General features: G+C 55.6%; 1 protein-coding gene and 1 long non-coding RNA gene across 2 annotated transcripts in view; both read left to right on the top strand.

The window, feature by feature from the left end:
• The window catches only part of LOC144955362 (uncharacterized), a 38,541-nt gene extending 29,487 nt beyond the window's left edge, over positions 1–9,054 (top strand). The window contains exons 13-16 of the mRNA XM_078885605.1: positions 2,512–2,546; positions 3,383–3,440; positions 3,620–3,738; positions 7,045–9,054. The gene's annotated coding sequence lies outside the window, so the exon portion shown is untranslated. The remainder of the gene's footprint in view (positions 1–2,511; positions 2,547–3,382; positions 3,441–3,619; positions 3,739–7,044) is intronic.
• A 2,542-nt stretch (positions 9,055–11,596) lies between these two features.
• LOC144955361 (uncharacterized) overlaps positions 11,597–12,500 on the top strand; it is a 6,213-nt gene continuing 5,309 nt past the window's right edge. Inside the window, exons 1-2 of the long non-coding RNA XR_013641626.1 lie at positions 11,597–11,707; positions 12,246–12,450. This is a non-coding gene — a long non-coding RNA (uncharacterized LOC144955361). The remainder of the gene's footprint in view (positions 11,708–12,245; positions 12,451–12,500) is intronic.

The raw sequence follows: 12,500 nt of genomic DNA, 5'->3' as shown, positions 1-12,500 counted from the left end.
TGGGTGGGTGGGTAGGTGAGTGAGTGGGTGGGTGGGTGGGTGAGTGAGTGGGTGGGTGGGTGAGTGAGTGAGTGGTGAGTGGGTAGGTGGGTGGGTGTGTGAGTGGGTGGGTGGGTGGGTAGGTGAGTGAGTGGGTGAGTGGGTGAGTGAGTGAGTGGTGAGTGGGTAGGTGGGTGAGTGAGTGAGTGGGTGAGTGGGTGAGTGAGTGAGTGGTGAGTGGGTAGGTGGGTGGGTGAGTGAGTGAGTGGGTGGGTGGGTGGGTGAGTGAGTGGGTGGGTGAGTGGGTGGGTGAGTGAGTGAGTGGGTGAGTGGGTGAGTGAGTGAGTGGTGAGTGGGTAGGTGGGTGGGTGAGTGAGTGAGTGGGTGGGTGGGTGGGTGAGTGAGTGGGTGGGTGAGTGAGTGGGTGGGTGGGTGAGTGGGTGGGTGAGTGAGTGAGTGAGTGGGTGGGTGGGTGGGTGAGTGAGTGAGTGGGTGAGTGAGTGGGTGGGTGGGTGGGTGAGTGAGTGGGTGGGTGAGTGAGTGGGTAGGTGGGTGGGTGAGTGGGTGGGTGGGTGGGTGAGTGAGTGGGTGGGTGGGTGGGTGGGTGAGTGGGTGGGTGGGTGGGTGGGTGAGTGAGTGGGTGGGTGAGTGAGTGAGTGGGTGGGTGAGTGAGTGAGTGAGTGGGTGGGTGAGTGAGTGAGTGGGTGGGTGAGTGAGTGAGTGGGTGGGTGAGTGAGTGAGTGGGTGAGTGGGTGAGTGAGTGAGTGGTGAGTGGGTAGGTAGGTGGGTGGGTGGGTGAGTGAGTGGGTGGGTGGGTGGGTGGGTGAGTGGGTGGGTGGGTGGGTGAGTGGGTGGGTGGGTGGGTGAGTGGGTGGGTGGGTGGGTGGATGAGTGAGTGGTGAGTGAGTGGTGAGTGAGTGGTGAGTGAGTGGTGAGTGAGTGAGTGAGTGGTGAGTGAGTGAGTGGTGATTGAGTGGGTGAGTGAGTGAGTGAGTGGGTGAGTGGGTGAGTGAGTGAGTGGGTAGGTGGGTGGGTGAGTGAGTGGTGAGTGAGTGGTGAGTGAGTGGTGAGTGAGTGGTGAGTGAGTGAGTGAGTGGTGAGTGAGTGAGTGGTGATTGAGTGGGTGAGTGAGTGAGTGAGTGGGTGAGTGGGTGAGTGAGTGAGTGGGTAGGTGGGTGGGTGAGTGAGTGGTGAGTGAGTGGTGAGTGAGTGGTGAGTGAGTGAGTGAGTGGTGAGTGAGTGGTGAGTGAGTGAGTGGTGAGTGAGTGGTGAGTGAGTGAGTGGGTGAGTGGGTGAGTGAGTGAGTGGGTAGGTGGGTGGGTGAGTGAGTGGTGAGTGAGTGGTGAGTGAGTGGTGAGTGAGTGAGTGGTGAGTGAGTGGTGAGTGAGTGGTGAGTGAGTGGTGAGTGAGTGAGTGGTGAGTGAGTGGTGAGTGAGTGAGTGAGTGAGTGAGTGAGTGGTGAGTGAGTGGTGAGTGAGTGGTGAGTGAGTGGTGAGTGGTGAGTGAGTGGTGAGTGAGTGGTGAGTGAGTGGTGAGTGAGTGGTGAGTGAGTGGTGAGTGAGTGGTGAGTGAGTGGTGAGTGGTGAGTGAGTGGTGAGTGAGTGGTGAGTGAGTGGTGAGTGGTGAGTGAGTGGTGAGTGAGTGGTGAGTGAGTGAGTGGTGAGTGAGTGAGTGGTGAGTGAGTGGTGAGTGGTGAGAGTGAGTGGTGAGTGGTGAGTGAGTGGTGAGTGAGTGGTGAGTGAGTGGTGAGTGAGTGAGTGGTGAGTGAGTGGTGAGTGAGTGGTGAGTGAGTGAGTGGTGAGTGAGTGGTGAGTGAGTGGTGAGTGGTGAGTGAGTTGTGAGTGAGTGGTGAGTGAGTGGTGAGTGAGTGGTGAGTGAGTGAGTGAGTGGTGAGTGAGTGGTGAGTGAGTGAGTGGTGAGTGAGTGGTGAGTGAGTGAGTGGTGAGTGAGTGAGTGGTGAGTGAGTGGTGAGTGAGTGGTGAGTGAGTGAGTGGTGAGTGAGTGGTGAGTGAGTGGTGAGTGAGTTGTGAGTGAGTGGTGAGTGAGTGAGTGGTGAGTGAGTGGTGAGTGAGTGAGTGAGTGAGTGAGTGGTGAGTGAGTGGTGAGTGAGTGGTGAGTGAGTGGTGAGTGAGTGGTGAGTGAGTTGTGAGTGAGTGGTGAGTGAGTGGTGAGTGAGTGGTGAGTGAGTGAGTGGGTGAGTGGGTGAGTGAGTGAGTGGGTGAGGTGGGTGGGTGAGTGAGTGGTGAGTGAGTGGTGAGTGAGTGGTGAGTGAGTGGTGAGTGAGTGAGTGGTGAGTGAGTGGTGAGTGAGTGGTGAGTGAGTGAGTGGTGAGTGAGTGAGTGGTGAGTGAGTGGTGAGTGAGTGGTGAGTGAGTGGTGAGTGAGTGGTGAGTGAGTGGTGAGTGGTGAGTGGTGGGTGAGTGAGTGGGTGAGTGAGTGGGTGAGTGAGTGGGTGAGTGAGTGAGTGAGTGGTGAGTGAGTGGTGAGTGGTGAGTGAGTGGTGAGTAATGGGATGTTATTTTTGTCTTCACAGCCTATCAGCCCGTGGAGGATTCTGGGAAAAAGAAGGTGGGAAACCCCCAAACACTCACCACAAACACTCACCCCACTCACAACTGCGATGCGATTGAGCGGGCGTGGTTATGCTAATGAGAAGGCGTGGCTATGCTAATGAGAAGGCGTGGCTATGTTAATGAGAAGGCGTGGCTATGCTAATGAGAGGGTGTGGCTATGTTAATGAGAAGGTGTGGCTATGCTAATGATTACGTATATCAGTCAGTGGGTGGGCGTGGCTATGCTAATGAGAAGGCGTGGTTATGCTAATGAGAAGGCGTGGCTATGCAAAAGATTATGAACAGCTGTCAGTGAGTGGGTGTGTCTATGCTAATGAGTGGGCGTGGTTATGCTAATGCTCGAGCATCTCTGGCAGTTAGTGGGCGTGGTTATGCTCATGAGGATGCTATGCTAATGAGTGGGTGTGTCTATGCTAATGAGTGGGTGTGTCTATGCTAATGAGTGGGCGTGGTATGCCAATGAGTGGGTGTGTCTATGCTAATGAGTGGGTGTGTCTATGCTAATGAGTGGGCGTGTCTATGCTAATGAGAGGGCGTGCCTATGCTAATGAGTGGGCGTGGTATGCCAATGAGTGGGTGTGTCTATGCTAATGAGTGGGCGTGTCTATGCTAATGAGTGGGCGTGGTATGCCAATGAGTGGGTGTGTCTATGCAAATGAGTGGGTGTGTCTATGCTAATGAGTGGGCGTGGTTATGCTAATGAGAGGGCGTGCCTATGCTAATGAGTGGGCGTGGTATGCCAATGAGTGGGTGTGTCTATGCAAATGAGTGGGTGTGTCTATGCTAATGAGTGGGCGTGTTTATGCTAATGAGTGGGCGTGGTCTCTGCAGGGCGGGGCTTCTCTCTGCTGTGTGGGAGCCGCTGATGACGAAGATGGAGACACAAAAGGTGGTGGGGGGGGGGGAGATTATACAACAACTACAGTACCTACACTACTACCACTACTACCACTACTACTACTACCTTGTTACACCACTACTACCACTACTACCACTACTAACCCCCCCGTGACCCCCCGTGACCCCCCGTGACCCCCCGTGACCCTCCCCTCTACCCCCCCCCCCCAGCCCTGTCGCTGTGGTCCCCCCAGGAGGTCTCTGATTGGCTGATGGGACACCAGCTGACCAGCCTCAGCCGCCCACTCAAGGGACGCGACGGAGCCTGGCTCAGTGGCCTCCTCAGCAAGGTCAACAACATCAACAACATCAACAACAACAACAACACAACATCATCAACAACAACAACAACATCATCAACAACCACAACACAACATCATCAACAACAACAACATCAACAACAACCACAACACAACATCAACAACAACAACAACATCAACATCAACAACAACATCAACATCAACAACAACAACAACAACAACACAACAAGAACAACATCACCACCACCACAACAAGAACAACAACAACAACAACATCAACAACATCACCACCACCACAACAAGAACAACAACAACAACAACAACATCAACAACATCAACAACAACAACATCATCAACAACATCACCACCACCACAACAAGAACAACAACACAACAACATCAACAACATCACCACCACAACAACAACAACATCAACAACAACAACCACACAACATCAACAACATCACCACCACCACAACAAGAACAACAACAACAACATCAACAACATCACCACCACCACAACAAGAACAACACAACAACAACAACAACCACAACATCAACAACAACCACAACAACAACATCATCAACAACACCAACATGAACAACAACAACAACAACCACAACATCAACAACAACCACAACAACCACAACAACAACACAACAACAACCACCATAACAACAACAACCACAACATCAACCACTACATCAACAACAACATCAACATCAACAACAACACAACCACCATAACAACAACAACAACAACATCAACAACAACCACAACAACAACATCATCATCAACATCAACAACATCACAACCACCATCACAACAACCACAACAACAACAACCACCACAACATCAACAAAATCTTCGACAACAACAACAACCACCACAACAACAACATAATCAACATCAACAACAACACCAACACAACCACCATCACAACAACAACAACCACAACAACCACAACACCACCACCACCACCATCACCACCACCATCACCACCATCACCACCACCACCATCACCACCATCACCACCACCATCACCACCACCACCACCATCATCACCACCACCACTACCATCACCACCACCACTACCATCACCACCATCACCACCACCACCATCACCACCACCACCACCATCACCACCATCATCACCACCACCACTACCATCACCACCATCACCACCACCACCATCACCACCATCACCACCATCACCATCATCACCACCACCACCACCATCATCACCACCACCATCATCACCACCACCACCATCACCACCACCATCACCACCATCATCACCACCACCACTACCATCACCACCATCACCACCACCACCATCACCACCATCACCACCATCACCATCATCACCACCACCACCACCACCACCATCACCACCACCATCACCACCATCACCACCATCACCATCACCACCATCACCACCATCACCACCATCACCATCACCACCATCACCACCACCACCATCACCACCACCATCACCACCATCACCACCATCACCACCATCACCACGACCACCACCACCATCACCACCATCACCACCATCACCACCACCACCATCACCACCATCACCACCATCATCACCACCATCATCACCATCACCACCACCATCATCACCACCACCACCACCACCACCACCATCACCACCATCACCACCACCACCATCACCACCATCACCACCACCACCATCACCACCATCACCACCATCACCACCATCACCACCATCACCACCACCACCATCACCACCATCACGACCATCACCACCACCACCATCACCACCATCACCACCACCACCACCATCATCATCACCACCATCATCAACACCACCACCATCATCACCACCATCACCATCATCACCATCACCACCACCACCATCACCACCATCACCATCACCACCATCACCACCACCACCACCACCATCACCACCACCACCACCACCACTACCATCACCACCATCACCACCATCACCATCACCACCATCACCACCATCACCACCACCACCACCACCATCACCACCATCACCACCATCACCACCACCACCAGCATCACCACCACCATCACCACCATCACCACCATCACCACCACCACCACCATCACCACCATCACCACCATCACCATCACCACCATCACCACCATCACCACCATCATCACCACCACCACTACCATCACCACCATCACCACCACCATCACCATCACCACCATCACCACCATCACCACCACCACCACCACCATCACCACCACCATCACCACCATCACCACCACCACCACCATCACCACCACCACCACCACTACCATCACCACCATCACCACCACCACCACCATCACCACCATCACCATCACCACCATCACCACCATCACCACCACCACCACCACCACCACCATCACCACCACCACCACCACCATCACCACCACCATCACTACCATCACCACCACCATCACCACCATCACCACCACCATCACCACCACCATCACCACCATCACCACCATCATCACCACCACCATCACCATCACCACCATCACCACCATCACCACCACCATCACCACCATCACCACCATCATCACCATCATCACCACCACCACCATCACCACCATCATCACCACCATCACCACCATCATCACCACCATCACCACCATCATCACCATCACCACCATCACCACCACCATCACCACCATCACCACCACCACCACCATCACCACCATCACCACCACCACCATCATCACCACCATCACCACCACCATCACCACCATCACCACCACCATCACCACCACCATCACCACCATCACCACCATCACCACCACCATCACCACCACCATCACCACCATCACCACCATCACCACCACCACGATCACCACCACCACCACCACCATCACCACCACCATCACCACCACCACCATCACCACCACCATCACCACCATCACCACCATCACCACCACCACCATCACCACCACCACCACCACCATCACCACCATCACCACCATCACCACCACCACCATCATCACCACCATCACCACCACCACCACCATCACCATCACCACCATCACCACCATCACCACCATCACCACCACCATCACCACCATCACCACCATCACCACCACCATCACCACCACCATCACCACCATCACCACCATCACCATCACCACCATCACCACCATCACCACCATCACCATCACCACCATCACCACCATCACCACCACCATCACCACCATCACCACCATCACCACCACCATCACCACCACCATCACCACCATCACCACCATCACCATCACCACCATCACCACCATCACCACCACGTCTGACTCCTCCCTCCCCTCTCTCTGCAGGGTCACCAGGTGATGATGGACACCCTCCTGACAGCAGCAGGAGGAGGTGGTGGTGGTTGTGGTTGTGGTGGTGGTGGTGGTGGTCGTGGTGGTTGTGGTTGTGGTGGTGGTGGTGGCTCTGGGCTGGCCTCAGACATTGGTGCATTCATTAAAGCAATGTACAAACTCGCTTAGACACTCACCCACCCACTCACTCACTACTCACTCACCCACTCACCCACTCACACAACCACTCACTCACTACTCACCCACTCACCCACTCACCCACTCACTCACCCACCCACTCACCCACTCACTCACCCACCCACTCACTCACTACTCACTCACTCACCCACCCACTCACCCACTCACTCACTCACCCACTCACTCACCCACTCACCCACTCACTCACCCACCCACTCACTCACTACTCACTCACTCACCCACCCACTCACCCACTCACTCACTCACCCACTCACTCACCCACTCACCCACTCACCCACCCACTCACTCACCCACTCACTCACCCACTCACTCACATACAGATAATTCAATGCAGACACACAAAGACAGACACACTCACACAGACACACTCAGAGATACAGATAGACACACTCACACAGACACACACAGACAGACACACTCACACAGACACACTCACACAGACACACTCAGAGATACAGATAGACACACTCACACAGACACACAGACAGACACACTCACACAGACACACTCAGAGATACAGATAGACACACTCACACAGACACACACACACAGACACACTCACACATACACACTCAGAGATACAGATAGACACACTCACACAGACACACACAGACAGACACACTCACACAGACACACTCAGAGATACAGATAGACACACTCAGACACTCCGACACGTACACATATACCCAGTATACTCAGTATATCATAAGATGTAATCTCGCAATCACCATGGACTCTGTGGGGTGTTAGTGGACTTGTCTCTCTCCCCGTGTCTTTCTCTCTCCCCGTGTCTCTCTCTCCCCGTGTCTCACTCCCCGTGTCTCTCTCCCCGTGTCTCCCTCTCTCTCCCCGTGTCTCCCTCTCTCTCCCTGTGTCTCTCTCTCCCCGTGTCTCTCTCTCTCCCCGTGTCTCTCTCTCCCCGTGTCTCTCTCTCTCCCCGTGTCTCTCTCTCCCCGTGTCTCTCTCTCCCCGTGTCTCTCTCTCCCCGTGTCTCTCCCCGTGTCTCTCTCTCCCCGTGTCTCTCTCCCCGTGTCTCTCTCTCCCCGTGTCTCTCTCCCCGTGTCTCTCTCTCCCCGTGTCTCTCTCTGTGTAGTAAACTGGCTCAATTTAAGTTGGAATTCTGATGATTTTTGGGGTGATTTTAAGTTCAATTATTGCAGCCGCTATCATCACCACCATCACCACCACCATCATCACCACCACCATCATCAACACCACCACCATCATCACCACCATCACCATCATCACCACCACCACCATCACCACCACCACCATCACCACCACCATCATCACCACCACCACCACCATCACCACCACCATCATCACCACCACCACCACCATCACCACCACCACCATCACCACCACCATCACCACCACCACCACCATCATCACCACCATCATCAACACCACCACCATCATCACCACCATCACCATCATCACCATCACCACCATCACCACCATCACCACCATCACCACCATCACCATCATCACCACCATCATCAACACCACCACCATCATCACCACCATCACCATCATCACCATCACCACCACCACCATCACCACCATCACCACCACCACCATCACCACCATCACCACCACCACCACCATCATCACCACCATCATCAACACCACCACCATCATCACCACCATCACCATCATCACCATCACCACCACCACCATCACCACCATCACCACCACCATCACCACCATCATCACCACCATCACCACCACCATCACCACCACCCTCACCACTGAAGGCTGTGAGTGGCTGGAGGAATAAATAAATAATTGGTGTCAAAAAGGTGACTCACTTTGTGGTGTTGTTCTTTACACTGACCACTCACTCACCCACCACTCACTCACCCACCACTCACTCACCCACTCACCACTCACCCACTCACCACTCACCCACTCACCACTCACCCACTCACCCACTCACTCACCCACCCACCCACTCACCCACCCACCCACCCACTCACCCACCCACTCACCCACCCACTCACCCACCCACTCACCCACCCACTCACTCACCCACCCACTCACCCACTCACCCACCCACTCTCTCACCACTCACCCACCCACCCACTCACCCACCCACTCACTCACCCACTCACCCACCACTCACTCACCCACCACTCACTCACCCACTCACCACTCACCCACTCACCACCCACTCACTCACCACCCACTCACCCACTCACTTCACCCACCCACTCACCCACCCACCCACTCACCCACCCACCCACTCACCCACCCACCCACTCACCCACCCACCCACTCACCCACCCACCCACTCACCCACCCACTCACCCACCCACTCACCCACCCACCCACTCACCCACCCACTCACCCACCCACCCACCCACTCACCCACCCACTCACCCACCCATCCACCCACCCACTCACCCACCCACCCACTCACCCACCCACCCACTCACCCACCCACTCACCCACTCACCCACCCACTCACCCACCCACTCACCCACCCACCCACCCACCCACTCACCCACCCACTCACCCACCCACTCATTCTCACCACTGACCCACCCACCCACTCACCCACCCACTCACCCACTCACTCACCCACCCACCCACCCACTCACCCACTCACCCACCCACTCACCCACCCACTCACCTACCCACTCACCTACTCACCTACTCACCTACCCACTCACTCACCCACTCATCCACTCACCCACCCACTCACCTACCCACTCACCTACTCACCTACTCACCTACCCACCCACCCACCCACTCACCCACCCACCCACTCACCCACCCACTCACCCACCCACTCACCCACTCACCCACCCACTCACCCACCCACCCACTCACCCACCCACTCACCCACCCACTCACCCACCCACTCACCCACCCACCCACTCACCCACCCACCCACCCACTCACCCACCCACCCACTCACCCACCCACTCACCCACCCACCCACTCACCCACCCACCCACCCACCCACTCACCCACCCACTCACCCACCCACCCACTCACCCACCCACCCACCCACCCACTCACCCACCCACCCACTCACCCACCCACCCACTCACCCACCCACCCACTCACCCACCCACTCACCTACCCACTCACCCACTCACCTACTCACTCACCTACCCACTCACTCACCCACTCATCCACTCACCTACCCACTCACCCACTCACCCACCCACTCACCCACCCACCCACTCACCCACCCACTCACCCACCCACTCACCCACCCACCCACTCACCCACCCACCCACCCACCCACTCACCCACCCACCCACTCACCCACCCACCCACTCACCCACCCACCCACTCACCCACCCACTCACCTACCCACTCACCCACTCACCTACTCACTCACCTACCCACTCACTCACCCACTCATCCACTCACCCACCCACTCACCCACCCACTCACCTACTCACTCACCTACCCACCCACTCACTCTTCCACTCACCCACCCACTCACCCATCCACTCACCCACCCACTCACCCACCCACTCACCCATCCACTCACCCACCCACTCACCCACCCACTCACCCACCCACTCACCCACTCACCCACCCACTCACCCATCCACTCACCCACCCACTCACTCATTCACTCACCCACCCACTCACTCTCCCACCCACTCACACCTGCAGAATGCAAAAAACGCTGCGAGATGACGTCACGCGAGATTGGGGTGAGAGGGAGATGACGTCACGATACGGGGTGCGAATGGCAGTGATGATGTCACGGCACAATAAAGAATCGAGTGACGTCACGACGGAGCTAGCGCTACCGATGACGTCACAAACCCTGAATTGGTGAGCTGCGAGAGATCGGTGATGACGTCACGACACACCGGGCGACGACCGGTTGCGATGACGTCACGCCACCCCGAGAAGGTGGTCAGGGATGACGTCACGCCACACTGAACGGGTGTGCATTGATGACGTCACGCCACGTAGGGCAGCGATGACGTCACGATAAGCCCGATAATGAGGGGCAGCGATGACGCCACGCCACACCGAGTAGGGCAGCGATGACGTCACGCAACACCGAAAGTGAGGGACAGCGATGACGTCACGCCACCCCGAGTAGGACAGCGATGACGTCACGCAACACCGAAAATGATTAGCGGCGATGACGTCACGCCACACCGAGTAGGACAGCGAAGACGTCACGCAACACCGAAAATGAGGAGCGGCGATGACGTCACGCCACCACGAGTTGGGCAGCGATGACGTCACGCAACACTGAAAATGAGGAGCGGCGATGACGTCACGCCACACCGAGTAGGGCAGCGATGACGTCACGCAACCCGAAAGTGAGGGGCGGCGATGACGTCACGCCACACCGAGGCCGCGCGCGGTGGCTGCTGGGAGGAGCTTGGGGTTTGTTGATGGTGGCCGCCTCAGCGAGCCGCGAGGGGTGAACCAACGTCGCTGGAACGTCGCTGGAACGTCGGGAGAGACGATGGTAGGTTCGCGATGTGAGCTGCGTGGGGCAGTGAGATGTTGACCACCTCGCCTGCTCTACAGGAGGTCGTGGGTTCAATCCCTGACCCTGTGAGATGTTGACCACCTCGCCTGGTCTACAGGAGGTCGTGGGTTCAATCCCTGACCCTGTGAGATGTTGACTACCTCGCCTGGTCTACAGGAGGTCGTGGGTTCGATCTCGGTCCCTGGGAGATGTTGACTACCTCGCCTGGTCTACAGGAGGTCGTGGGTTCAATCCCGGACCCTGTGAGATGTTGACTACCTCGCCTGGTCTACAGGAGGTCGTGGGTTCGATCCCGGTCCCTGGGAGATGTTGACTACCTCGCCTGGTCTACAGGAGGTCGTGCTGCTGCTGTATATTTGGAGTCTTTCTACCCCGTGGTGGTGGTGATGATGATGTTGATGATCGTGATGATGATGATGTTGCTGATGATGCTGATGTTGCTGATGATGATGATGATGTTGCTGATGATAGTGCTGATGATGATGCTGATGATGATGTTATGTGGACCTTGCAGGATGAGTTGGAAGTTGAGTCAACCCACCCATCACCAACCTCCACCACCACCTCCACCACCACCGCCACCACCTCCACCACCACCTCCACCACCTCCACCATATTGTCATCACCCCTGAAGCGTCTGGTGGACATCTTTGTCGACTTGATCAATGGACTCAATCACGAGCTGAAGACATCACTCAAGGAGTTGGAAAAGATTAAAGGTGATGGTGGTGATGGTGGTGATGGTGGTGATGATGATGGTGGTGGTGAT

Source organism: Lampetra fluviatilis, unplaced genomic scaffold, assembly GCF_964198595.1.
Source record: "Lampetra fluviatilis unplaced genomic scaffold, kcLamFluv1.1 SCAFFOLD_691, whole genome shotgun sequence".
NCBI lineage: Eukaryota > Metazoa > Chordata > Hyperoartia > Petromyzontiformes > Petromyzontidae > Lampetra > Lampetra fluviatilis.
The sequence above is the reverse complement of the archived record's forward strand: the minus strand, read 5'-3'. Positions and strand labels throughout refer to the sequence as shown.